Below are 14,456 nucleotides of genomic sequence, written 5' to 3'. Positions count from 1 at the left end.
ACAAGCCATCCTTAAGCTGCGAAAACAGAAAAAACCCATCCGAGAAATTGCTACAATATTAGGAATGGCAAAATCTACAGTTTGGTACATCCTGAGAAAGAAAGAAAGAAAGGACTGGTGAACTCATCATTGCAAAAAGATTTGGGCGCCCACGAAAGACAACAGTGGTGGATGATCGGAGAATAATCTCCATGGTGAAGAGAAACCCCTTTACAACAGCCAACCAAGTGAACAACACTCTCCAGGAGGTTGGCGTATCAATATCCAAATGTACCATAATGAGAAGACTGCATGAAAGTAAATACAGAGGGTTCACTGTCATGATCCCAATGGCAGGGGATCACAAAAGGACAAGCACAAAAACAAAACAAGCTCTAGGGTGATGGAACCTGAGCTGACCGCGATCCTGAACCTAAACACACAACTAGCAGTAGCCGGGGAACGTGCCTACGATGATTCCTAGATGTCTCGCGCCAGCCGAAGGACTAACTTCCCCTGTTAGAAGAAACACAGACCTCACTTGCCTCCAGAGAAACACCCCACAGAAATAGCAGCCCCCCACATGTAATAACGGTGAAATGAGAGGAAAGCACATACATAGTTATGAAAACAGAATCAGCAAAAATGAGGCCCGCTAAAGCTAGATAGCAGAGGATACAAAAGTGAACTGCGCGGTCAGCGAAAAACCCTTCAAAAAACCATCCTGAAATTACTTGAACTCATGTGCCAACTCATGGAACATGAGGAGTAATTTCAGCCCACTAGAGCAACCAGCAGCAAGGAATCACATATCTGCAAGCTGGACTAAGACAAAAATTAAGCAAAACGAGGAACAGGGAAATCAAAACTTAGCTTGTCCTGAAGATTACAGAAGCAGGTAGCAGAGGTAAAAAGACACACTGATTACATTGATAGCCGGCGAGGAAATGACAAGAAAGCCAGGTTAAATAGGAAACTCCCATATCCTGATGGAACAGGTGGACACCAGAGACCGCAGAGAACACAAGTCACCCAGTACCATCAGTAACCACCAGAGGGAGCCCAAAAACAGAACTCACAACAGTACCCCCCCCCTTGAGGAGGGGTCACCGAACCCTCACGAGAACCACCAGGGCGACCAGGATGAGCCCTATGAAATGCACGGACCAAATCGGCAGCATGAACATCAGAGGCAACCACCCAAGAATTATCCTCCTGACCATAACCCTTCCACTTGACCAAATACTGGAGTTTCCGTCTGGAAACACGAGAATCCAAGATCTTCTCCACAACATACTCCAATTCACCCTCCACCAGCACTGGAGCAGGAGGCTCAAGCGAAGGAACAACAGGTACCTCATACTTCCGCAACAACGACCGATGGAACACATTATGAATAGCAAACGATGCCGGGAGATCCAAACGAAACAACACAGGGTTAAGAATTTCCAAGATCCTATAGGGACCGATGAACCGAGGCTTGAACTTAGGAGAAGAGACCTTCATAGGAACAAAACGAGAAGACAACCACACCAAGTCCCCAACAAGAAGTCGAGGACCCACGCGGCGACGGCGATTAGCAAACTGCTGAGCCCTCTCCTGGGACAACTTCAAATTGTCCTCCACATGACTCCAAATCTGATGCAACCTATCCACCACCATGTCCACTCCAGGACAATCAGAAGGCTCCACCTGACCAGAGGAAAAACGAGGATGAAACCCCGAATTACAAAAGAAAGGAGAAACCAAGGTAGCAGAACTAGCCCGATTATTAAGGGCAAACTCGGCAAGCGGCAAAAAGGTAACCCAGTCATCTTGATCAGCAGAAACAAAACACCTTAAATAAGTTTCTAAGGTCTGATTAGTTCGTTCCGTCTGGCCATTCGTCTGGGGATGGAATGCAGACGAAAAGGACAAATCAATGCCCATCTTAGCACAGAACGTCCACCAAAATCTAGACACAAACTGGGATCCCCTGTCAGAAACGATGTTCTCCGGAATCCCATGCAAACGAACCACGTTCTGGAAAAACAGAGGGACCAACTCAGAGGAGGAAGGTAACTTAGGCAAGGGTACCAGATGAACCATCTTAGAAAAGCGGTCACACACAACCCAGATGACGGACATTTTTTGAGAGACAGGGAGATCCGAAATAAAGTCCATGGAAATGTGCGTCCAAGGCCTCTTCGGGATAGGCAAAGGTGACAACAATCCACTGGCCCGAGAACAGCAAGGCTTAGCCCGAGCGCAAACTCCACAAGACTGCACGAAAGAACGCACATCCCTCGACAAGGAAGGCCACCAAAAAGACCTGGCCACCAAGTCTCTAGTACCAAATATTCCAGGATGACCTGCCAACGCAGAAGAATGGACCTCGGAGATGACTCTACTGGTCCAATTATCCGGAACAAACAGTCTTTCAGGCGGACAACGATCAGGTTTATCCGCCTGAAACTCCTGCAAAGCACGTCGCAAGTCTGGGGAGACAGCCGACAAAATCACCCCATCCCTAAGGATACCAGTGGGCTCAGAATTTCCAGGGTAGTCAGGCACAAAACTCCTAGAAAGAGCATCCGCCTTCACATTCTTTGAACCTGGCAGGTATGAAACCACAAAATTGAAACGGGAGAAAAACAGTGACCAACGAGCCTGTCTAGGATTCAGACGCTTGGCAGACTCAAGGTAAATCAGTTTTTTGTGATCAGTCAAGACCAGCACACGATGTCTAGCACCCTCAAGCCAATGACGCCACTCCTCAAATGCCCACTTCATGGCCAAAAGCTCCCGATTACCAACATCATAATTCCGTTCAGCGGGCGAAAATTTTCTAGAAAAGAACGCACATGGCTTCATCACTGAGCCATCGGAGCTTCTCTGTGACAAAACCGCCCCCGCTCCGATCTCAGAAGCATCAACCTCAACCTGAAAAGGAAGCGACGTATCTGGCTGACGCAACACAGGAGCAGAAGAAAACCGGCGCTTAAGTTCCTGAAAGGCCTCCACAGCCGCAGGAGACCAATCAGCAACATCAGCACCCTTCTTAGTCAAATCCGCAAAGGCTTAACCACACTAGAAAAATTAGTTATGAAGCGACGATAAAAATTAGCAAAGCCCAAGAACTTCTGTAGACTCTTAAGAGATGTAGGCTGCGTCCAGTCACAAATAGCCTGAACCTTGACGGGATCCATCTCAATAGTAGAAGGGGAAAAAATATACCCCAAAAAAGAAATCTTCTGGACTCCAAAGAGACACTTAGAACCTTTTACAAACAAAGAATTGGCCCGCAGGACCTGAAACACCTTCCTGACCTGCTGAACATGAGACTCCCAGTCATCAGAAAAAACCAAAACATCATCCAAATACACGATCATAAATTTATCCAGATATTCACGGAAAATATCGTGCATAAATGACTGGAAGACAGAAGGAGCATTAGAAAGTCCAAAAGGCATCACCAAATACTCGAAATGGCCCTCAGGCGTATTAAATGCGGTTTTCCACTCATCACCCTGCCTTATCCACACAAGATTATACGCACCCCGCAGATCAATCTTAGTGAACCATTTAGCCCCCTTAATGCGAGCGAACAAATCAGTCAACAATGGCAAAGGATACTGATATTTGACTGTAATCTTATTCAAAAGACGATAATCTATACAAGGCCTCAAGGAACCATCTTTTTTGGCCACGAAAAAAAAACCTGCTCCCAAAGGGGACGAAGATGGACGGATATGTCCCTTTTCCAAGGACTCCTTAACATAACTCCGCATAGCAGTATGCTCTGGCACTGACAGATTGAACAAACGACCTTTAGGAAATTTACTGCCAGGAATCAAATCTATAGCACAATCGCAATCCCTGTGAGGAGGAAGCGAACTGAGCTTAGGCTCCTCGAAAACCTCCCGATAATCAGACAAAAATACCGGAACCTCAGAAGGAGTAGATGAAGCGATAGAAATCGGAGGTGCATCATCATGAACCCCCTGACATCCCCAGCTTAACACAGACATTGTTTTCCAGTCCAGGACTGGGTTATGAGTTTGTAACCATGGCAGACCAAGCACTAAGACATCATGTAAATTATACAGTACCAGGAAGCGAATCACCTCCTGATGAACAGGAGTCATACGCATGGTCACTTGTGTCCAGTACTGAGGTTTATTCATAGCCAAAGGTGTAGAGTCAATTCCTTTCAAAGGAATAGGAACTTCCAGAGGCTCCAGACTAAACCCACAGCGATTGGCAAATGACCAATCCATAAGACTCAGGGCAGCGCCTGAATCCACATAGGCATCGACGGAAATGGATGATAATGAACAAATCAGAGTCACAGACAGAATGAACTTAGACTGTAAAGTACCAATGGCAACAGACTTATCAACCTTTTTTGTGCGTTTAGAGCATGCTGATATAACATGAGCTGAATCACCACAATAAAAACACAATCCATTTTTCCGCCTATAATTTTGCCGTTCACTTCTGGACTGAATTCTATCACATTGCATTATCTCAGGTGCCTGTTCAGAAGACACCGCCAAATGGTGCACAGGTTTGCGCTCCCGTAAACGCCGAGCAATCTGAATAGCCATAGTCATGGACTCATTCAGACCTGTAGGCGCCGGGAACCCCACCATAACATCTTTAATGGCCTCAGAAAGGCCATCTCTGAATTTTGCAGCCAGAGCGCACTCATTCCACTGAGTAAGCACCGACCATTTCTGACAATATATTTCTGCTTCATCTTGCCCCTGAGAGAGAGCCAATAAAGCTTTTTCAGCCTGAATCTCTAGGTTAGGTTCCTCATAGAGCAAACCCAATGCCAGAAAAAACGCATCCACATTGAGCAACGCAGGATCCCCTGGTGCCAATGCAAATGCCCAATTCTGAGGGTCACCCCGCAGGAAAGATATAACAATCTTGACCTGCTGAGCAGGGTCTCCAGAGGAGCGAGATTTCAAGGAAAGAAACAACTTGCAATTGTTCCTAAAATTCAGAAAACTAGATCTATCTCCAGAAAAAAACTCTGGGATAGGAATTCTAGGTTCAGACATAGGAGTATGAACAACAAAATCTTGTATATTTTGAACCTTAGCAGCAAGATTATTCAGGCTGGAAGCCAAACTCTGGACGTCCATGATAAACAGCTGAGGTCAGAGCCATTCAAGGATTAAGAGGAGGAAAGAAGCAGCCAGGCTGCAATTAAGGCTAGGCAGCAAACACTGAGGAGGGGAAAAAAAAAAAAAACTTCCTCAGACTACTTTTCCTCCTACTTCAGCCAATACGATTACCAATTTGTGGCCGGCTATACTGTCATGATCCCAATGGCAGGGGATCACAAAAGGACAAGCACAAAAACAAAACAAGCTCTAGGGTGATGGAACCTGAGCTGACCGCGATCCTGAACCTAAACACACAACTAGCAGTAGCCGGGGAACGTGTCTACGATGATTCCTAGACGTCTCGCGCCAGCCGAATGACTAACTTCCCCTGTTAGAAGAAACACAGACCTCACTTGCCTCCAGAGAAACACCCCACAGAAATAGCAGCCCCCACATGTAATAACGGTGAAATGAGAGGAAAGCACATACGTAGTTATGAAAACAGAATCAGCAAAAATGAGGCCCGCTAAAGCTAGATAGCAGAGGATACAAAAGTGAACTGCGCGGTCAGCGAAAAACCCTTCAAAAAACCATCCTGAAATTACTTGAACTCATGTGCCAACTCATGGAACATGAGGAGTAATTTCAGCCCACTAGAGCAACCAGCAGCAAGGAATCACATATCTGCAAGCTGGACTAAGACAAAAATTAAGCAAAACGAGGAACAGGAAAATCAAAACTTAGCTTGTCCTGAAGATTACAGAAGCAGGTAGCAGAGGTAAAAAGACACACTGATTACATTGATAGCCGGCGAGGAAATGACAAGAAAGCCAGGTTAAATAGGAAACTCCCATATCCTGATGGAACAGGTGGACACCAGAGACCGCAGAGAACACAAGTCACCCAGTACCATCAGTAACCACCAGAGGGAGCCCAAAAACAGAACTCACAACAGTTCACTGCACGGTGCAAGCCACTCATAAGCATCAAGAATAAAAAGGCTAGAATGGACTTTGCTAAAGAAACATCTAAAAAGGCCAGCACAGTTCTGGAAAAACATTCTTTGGACAGATGAAACCAAGATCAACCTCTACCAAAAAGATGGAAAGAGAAAAAGTATGGTGAAGGCGTGGTACAGCTCATGATCCAAAGCATACCACATCATCTGTAAAACACGATGGAGGCAGTGTGATGGCTTGGGCATGCATGGCTGCCTGTGGCACTGGGTCACTAGTGTTTATTGATGATGTGACACAGGACAGAAGCAGCCGAATGAATTCTGAGGTATTCAGAGCCATACTGTGTGTTCAGATCCAGCCAAATGCAGCCAAACTGATTGGTCGTCGTTTCATACTACAGATGGACAATGACCCAAAACATAAAGCCAAAGCAACCCAGAAGTTTATTAAAGGAGAGAAGTGGAATATTCTTGAATGGCCAAGTCAGTCACCTGATCTCAACCCAATTGAACATGCATTTCACTTGTTAAAGACTAAACTTCAGACAGAAAGGCCCACAAACAGCAACTGAAAACCACCGCAGTGAAGGCCTGGGAGAGCATCAAAAAGGAGGGAACACAGCGTCTGGTGATGTCCATGAGTTCAAGACTTCAGGCAGTCATTGCCAACAAAGGGTTTTCAACCAAGTACTAAAAATGAACATTTATTTAAAATTATTGAATCTGTCCAATTACTTTTGGTTCCTTTAAAAACAGGGTGGCACATGTTAAGGAGCTGAAACTCCTAAACCCTTCATCCAATTTTAATGTGGATACCCTCAAATGAAAGCTGAAAGTCTGAACTTCAACTGCATCTGAATTGTTTTGTTTAAAATTCATTGTGGTAATGTCTATAACCAAAATTAGAAAAATGTTGTCTCTGTCCAAATATAGATGGACCTAACTGTATAGAGCCCAGCAGTCTTTGATATAGACAGCCCAAACTTCTACAATATACATACATACATATGTACATATTTTAATCTTTAACGCTCTTTCAGGACTTCAAGGGCTGACAAGGTCAGATATACTGCGTGAATTGGACTTTAGTGACATCATTAGTGATTTTGCAGAACGAAAATCAAGGAAAGTGCCAGGATTGTAAAAAATGAATGATTTTACTTGAATTACTCTGCATAAATGATTTTTGTAAATAAACTTGCGTTCATTTCATTTTGTGTTTTTGCATTACATATTGCAGCACCTTGAAAAATGGGCCTCCCTCCAAAATGGGCCCCGGGCCACCCACCTCTTAAATCCGGCCCTGCATGTGTCATTGTATGGAGAATTTGTTATAGCTTCTTGGTGAGGTCAGTAGGTGGTTTGAGGTTTCCCGGCATAAAGTTGTTTAGGAACTACCATTGTCAAACAGCCTTTTTTTTGTAGACTATAATGTATAAATATGGGTGGTATGCAAGTACAGAATGGGCATCACATTGCCGATATGTACAAGACTGACATGTAATATGGCCGTGTGCGGGACTTTAGCTAGAAGTGACAGACATTACACCAATATTTGCTCCTGGACATTTTTATAATAAAGTATATTTGGGTTAATTTTTGAGCAACTGTAACTTTTCATTGCATTCATCTTTCTAGCTAAAAGGAAAAAATGCAGAATATGTTTGAAGGGATTGCCAACATTATCTGTATTTCTATGTGGTGAGTAAGGCTACATTCACATTTGCGTTGTGCGCCGCTGCGTCGGCGACGCAACGCACAATGCAAATAAAAACGCACCAAAACGCACGCAAAAATGCTGCGTTTTGCGACGCATGCGTCGTTTTTTGCCGAAATTTGGACGCAAGAAAAATGCAACTTGTTGCGTTTTCTTGGTCCGACGCTTGCGGCAAAAAAGACGCATGCGTCGCACAACGCAACAAACAAAAACGCATGCGTCCCCCATGTTCAATATAGGGGCGCATGACGCATGCGTCGCCGCTGCGTCGCCCGACGCAAACCCGACGCAAACTAGCATAACGCTAGTGTGAACGTAGCCTAAGCATCAGTGTCACCAAATCTAATCTACAATCTTTATGATATTCTGTGGGTTAAATGGTTCTTGTGAAAATAAGTTGTGTAGTGATGTAAATCCCTCCTGCATACTCTGTGTTGGGGGAGAATATGGCATAGCTTTTATATCTTTGCTATTAATACTATGTGATAGGAACATTTGCTTTGCCAGCTCCTAGAGATTTCTATCAACATTATAGTTGACCTATTGTTCTAACGACAATGCCTGGATTTACAGCGGAGTGGATCAAAAGTTGTTTTTGTTTGCTTTGTTTTTTTTTTGTTTTAAATAAAGCTTATTTAAGCTAAGTTCCCACTAGGCGTTTTTGCAGTGTTTTTTTAATGGGTCTTTTAAATGCAAATTTTCAGCTGTGTTTTACAGTACCAGCAAAGTCTATAAGATTTCAGAAATCTCATGTACATGTAAGCAGGTTGCAAGATGCAGTAATGGGTTGGAGGCAGAGCAAGGGTTAACATGGGGGTTACTTTAACGGATATACTCCTCGCAGGGAGAAAATATAAGAAACAGCATAAATGAACAAGGGGTTTGGAACTCAGGGTAATCAGGTGTAGGGGATAGGATATTCCAAATCCAGAGGAGTAGTGGAATCAGGTTGGCCTGACAGGGGCGGGGACGCACCCAGATTTGGTAGAACAGCCGTGTCAGGAATCTCAGGAGTCCCAGGGGTCTCAGACAGTCTTTCTTCTTCTGGCCCCACTTGCAGTAGCTTCGGATATTCTTCTTCTTCGCAGTCGCTATAGACTAAGGGTAGGCTCTCAGCGATGCTGGGTTTTTCCACTTCCTCTAAGACTGGGTCCCTGGATACGCAGGGGTGAAGCATGTTTCTGTGTACCATGCGAGAAGAGGTATTTTCTTCTCCCTCAGGCTGGACTTCGTAGATCGGTCCCTCAGGGTTGACTCGCCGCTTCACCCGGTATGGGGTCTTCTCCCATCGATAGTCAAGCTTATCTCAAGGACATTTCTCTTTTACTTACACCCAGTCTCCGGCTTGTAGAGCTGTCCCTCATGGAGGAGTCACCTGAGAATGCTCCAACTCCTGGAACCGGGTCTGCACCAAGCGATGTAACGTTTGCAGTCGATGGCTATATTCTCGTACCCAAGTGGACACCCCCGTCCATGGGTAGTCCTTTTCTGGGTCCAGTTCTAGCTCTGTGATTTCTTTGCCTGGTCTGCTGAAGAGCAGGGTATAAGTGGTGTACCCTGTGGTGCGATGTACCCGATTATTGTACACCCACACCAGTTCTGCCACAAATTCAGCCCAACGCACCTTACGGTCTTCCTCCAATGTTCTCAACATCTGAATGAGAGTCCGGTTAAATCGTTCACGTGCTCTATTGCCATGAGGATGGTAGGGCATCATCCGAGACTTCCCAATTTGGTACATATTATGCAGTTCCTCCATTACTTGTCCCATAAAACAGGCCCCCTGATCCGAGTGTATTCTCTTCGGACAACCATACACTTGAATAAAGATCTTACAGATGGCATAGGCCGCGGATTCTGCAGTCTGATCTTGAGTTGGAGTCACAACGGCAAACTTGGTGAAATGATCCATCATCACCAAGCAGTGTTTGTATCCTTGATGGGCTGGACCAATCATCAAATAGTCTATCATCAAGACTTCCAGTGGGGCCTAGGTCACAATTGTTTGTGTGGGGGCCCTCTGCTCTTGGGGCTTAGATAATTCGCAGCTCCTACAGCGTTGACATACTTCTTCGACTTCCATTTTTAGTAAGTGGTGGTAAACTAATTTCTGCAGCCACTGAAATTATCTCTTTTTTTTTCATATGCCTCCACTGCCACTTTGTGCAACAGTGCTTCAGGAATCACCACTTGTCAAGTGGTGGAAAGGGCTCACTGTAGCTGAATTTTTCGGTAGAACAGTCCATTCTTTAGATGTAATCTCTCCCATTGTCGAAGAATTTGTAGAGCTCCAGGAGAGAAGGGCTTCTCTCTCTTCTCAGCTAGGCAGATGTTCAAGGGCCACCCACTGTCGGATTTGTGCAAGCTCTCCGTCCTCCTGTTGAATCCGCATCCACTCGTCACAAGGATGTCCCAATATATTTTCCTGGAATTCTGTATGTACCTGTCCCTGCGTTGCTGCCAACGTCCTGGCAGGTCTCCGAAACTCGGGAACTTCTTCATCCTCAAGTTCTTCATCTCGGTTGGAGCCAGGCTTCGCGTGTGTTACTCTGGACAACCCGTCTGCGTGGGTGTTCTTGGCTCCCCTTTTGTAGGCAATCTTATACCGATATGTAGTCATTCTAGCAACCCATCATTGTTCCAGGGCCCCTAGCTTTGCGTTCTCCAGGTGGGCCAATCTTGTACTGCTGCGATCTTTTCCCGGTACGGCCGTACTCCTTCCACAGGTCCTAGGTATTCGATCTTGGTGCTGAATAGATGGCACTTGGATGGTTTTACCTTCAGCCCATGTCCCTGGAGTTGGCTCAGCACTTGTTATAAACATTGCAGATGTTCTTCGAACGTGGTGGCATGCACAATTATATCATACAGGTAGAATAACGTGGCGTCAACGTTCAGATCACCCAAACACCGTTCCATCAGTCACTGAAAAGTTCAAGGAGCGTTAGCCAGCCGAACAGCATTTTCTTGAACTCAAACGGGCCTATGGGTAGTATAAAGGCCATCTTCACTCGGGCGTGTTCGGAATCGGCACTTGGCAATATCCACTGGCCAGATCTAGTGTAGAGAAGTATTTCTCATGGCCCAGGGCGGATAAGGACTCCTCGATATGGGGTAACGGGTATGAATCTCGCACAGTGCAGGCATTCAAGTTGCGATAGTCCACATAGAATCTCAGAGTGCCATCTTTCTTTCGTACTAGGACTATGGGAGCAGCCCACGGGCTTTGGCTCTCCCGGATGACACCGTTCTGTAACATCTGTGTGAGCATCCCTTTCACCTCCTGGTACAGCTGTGGTGGAATTTGTCGATAGCGTTCTCTGACGAGCGAAGCATTGCCTGTTGGTATCTCACGTGTAATTACAGTGGTACAGCCAAAATTATCCTCATGATGAGCGAATACGTCTTGATAACGTCCAAGTACATCTTCCACCTGCTGTATCTGTCACGGTGTGAGCTCGGGTAGTTCAGCCCGCATTTGCTCTAAAATTCTTTGTACCTTTTTTCTGCAGGGGTTCTGACTCCGAATGAGCTTCTACAGCTACAGTCCAAGGATCTCCTTTTTTTTGCTGTCAATTGGACAGTCTGTGGTGCTATCAGCTCCTCCGGCATGCTGACAATTTGTGCTAACTCACTCCTGGGGGGAAGTGTTAGTGTGTTTTCTCTCAAGTTTACACATCGCACAAGTACCTTTCCATCATGCACGGTAGCCAGGGTTTGGACAACTGAGAGTCCTGGTGGCAGATATTCTACATCAGCTGTTCTAGTTGTACTTCCACTCCTTCCAGAGGTGTGCAGGCCCGCACAGGAACGGAGAACACGGTCTGCCCCGGCGGTATTTCAAGATTGTTCACAGCTGGAATGATCACTTTTCCCAGCACTTTGCCTTCACAGGAGACTTCTTGTGCTTCAGCTGTCCGAATCAACTGTTAAAATATTTTCCTTTGAGGTGTTTGTGGGCTCCACTGTCTCAGGAACAGATCTGGGGACTCATTGATAAGCAAACTTCTGAATTCCTTAAGCACATTCATCCCCAGGGTAACAGTACATCAACGCTCGGTGTCGCTAGAAGTCAGTATCACACCTTTGCGGCCCAAGTCTTTGCCGCAGACCCTAATTTGCATCGTTGCCACCCCTGCAACCAGGATGGGGAGCTGATTGGTGGCCATCAACTTTATCACCTGCCCCCACTCAGGTCTCATCGCTTCAGAGAAGTGGGTTCTGAAGTACTTCTCAGGCATCGTAGTTACTTGAGAATCGGTATCTACCAGGCAGCATACAGCCCATCCATCTATTTTGGCCCAGACTAAAGGACACACTGAAACTAACTTGGTGGGACTTCTGGTTCTTCTTACTGGCTGTTCTGGCTCCGGGCGGCGTCCCCCAGACTCGGAGCCTCCTAGTTTAACGGACGACGCCGTAGAGGCCATCCACTTTGCGTGCACATCTGGGCCATGTGTCCCAGTACTTGACAGAGGAAGCAGGTTGGAAGCTCTTCCCGTCTAGACATTATTCCGCCCAGTCTCGGTTCTGAGGAAGATCTGCACTCAGAGGTGCTCAGCGTGGACACTTTTTTTTTTGTTTCTGTCAAGTCTTCCTTCATCACTTGGATTTCTTTCCTTAAATCTTCCACCCATCCTAGTGCAGCCACTACATTCACGGCTACCTCTCCGCTCCGGACCTTCGCCACCGGAACTGTCACCCCCTGTACTTGCTCACGTGCACTCGCTTCACCTCCAACTTCTGCAAAAGTTATGTATGGGTTTACATGCAAGAGCTCCCGCAGAGCCTCTTTCAGCAGCGCATCTCTCAACCCGGTCACTAACTGGTTATGCAGCACTACGTCAATCGGCCCTATCTCCACGCCATCTCTTCTGGTTATGGCAGTGTGGATCTCCTGTAACACATTCATGTACTGTGTCACCATCTCTCCCTCTCTTTGGACCTGGCTAAACAGAAAAAAAATGCTGAAAAAATGCCTAGTGTGAACTTACCCTTAGTATAGAATGTCAAATGCATGTTACAATCATAGAAAGGCAAAACTTTTCGGGTTTTAGTCAATGAAGGACAAAAGTCATTGTCTATTATGTATAAATAGAAGATGGCAAAATATTTGAGACATGGAATTCAATAGATCCATCCCAACTAAAGAGCTCCCTTCACTTGGATTTAACATCGAAGATCTGAGCAAAGAATAGTAAACTAAATATACTATTGGAGCGCCAGACGCAGGGCCGCGGGTTACTCGGTACCGGTCCTCTCTGGCTCAGTTCTGGGGTTGTCACGGTGGCTGGACCTGGTCCGTGACCCTGCTAAGGGTTGTCCAATAAAAGGCGATAAAAGTCTGTCAAGGTTTCGTGATGCCACCTGTGGTATTCGGTCAGGGTGATCGACGCTGCTCGGGGTCCACTGAGGTAATGTGATGGCAGCTAGATGGTTTACCTTCCCACAGGTGAAGTGAGTCCCCAGGGCTTCCCAGTAGTGTAGGTGGTGATGATGTGGGGTGCAGACAATAACGAGGACACAGGGTTGCAGTCTCTTTACCTCTTTACTGGTGACTTCAGGATCCTCAATCCAGAGCACAGTTAACAGGGCTGTCTGAGACCGGCCGGTCCAAAGGCACATCCAGAGTTGCCTTTGGAGGTGGAAATAGTTGCCTACCACTAGCGCCTGTGTGTTGTAGTACTTCCCTGCTGAGCATTCGGGATAGTCCTCACAACTTCTGTTCTCGTTCTTTCTATACTCCGTCCCCCAGGTTTGTTATGGCTAGGACGCACCCGTTTGACGGGAAGGTTCGGAGCTCTTCCGGGACCCTAGAGACGCCCCTCTCCACGCGTTGCCCCCTATGTCTACTTAGGTGATGTAAGGTAGACAGCCATCCTATAATTAACTGTCCTGCGGTATTTGAAGTAAGGCATAAAGTCAGTTACTTCCTCGGTGTTCCGGGCACCGGCTACGCGCCTCAGTAGGATGTTGCCGTTCTCCGGGCACGACTCCTACTGGCTCTCCTTTGTGCTTTGATCTCATTTCTCACTGTCCACAATATCCTTCGCTTTGTGTCCTTTCTTTGGATGCCGCCAGATAGCGCAGGCACGACTCTGTAACGTTCTATCCTTGACGCTAGGTGCATGCCAGGTTCCCACGCCTGACAGGGACCCCCCTGAATCTTCCCCCGCAACACCCCCTGCCACGGGACGTTGCCTGAACAAAACCCAGTCAGCTTCTGACTAACTTCCTATCCAACCCCTAGTTTTACCAGTGTGAGGAGTGGCGTAATAAATAAAACCTTTTGCTCCCCCTAGTGGCCGGAGTGTGAAGTGTAATGTGTGCTGGTGATACCTGGTCAGATGAACTGCTTTAGTGCCATCAGACGTACCATCACTCCCCTTACTGGCAGAGCGACATTACTGCAACGACAAGGTCTCTGGGGCGCTGCACACCCCCCCGTTAAATCCAGTACTCCTGGACTGGGAAGAAGAACAACAATACATGTTAGCAAAAGACATACAAAATTTTGGAATGCTTGAAACAAGTAAATATAACAATTCTTCCATTTATGGGAGGTGAGGACACTTGAATGTTACAAACAAAACAAGTTTAAATATTTTAAATAACATTCTATTCTTACAGACTATAAATAATTCCTATTACCCAGCCGGGTATTCTACTAAGTGCAAATGCTTGAACAATAAATTAACTTCTC

The sequence above is a fragment of the Ranitomeya imitator genome, chromosome 1 (genome assembly GCF_032444005.1).
Source record: "Ranitomeya imitator isolate aRanImi1 chromosome 1, aRanImi1.pri, whole genome shotgun sequence".
Classification (NCBI taxonomy): domain Eukaryota; kingdom Metazoa; phylum Chordata; class Amphibia; order Anura; family Dendrobatidae; genus Ranitomeya; species Ranitomeya imitator.
The sequence above is the reverse complement of the archived record's forward strand: the minus strand, read 5'-3'. Positions refer to the sequence as shown.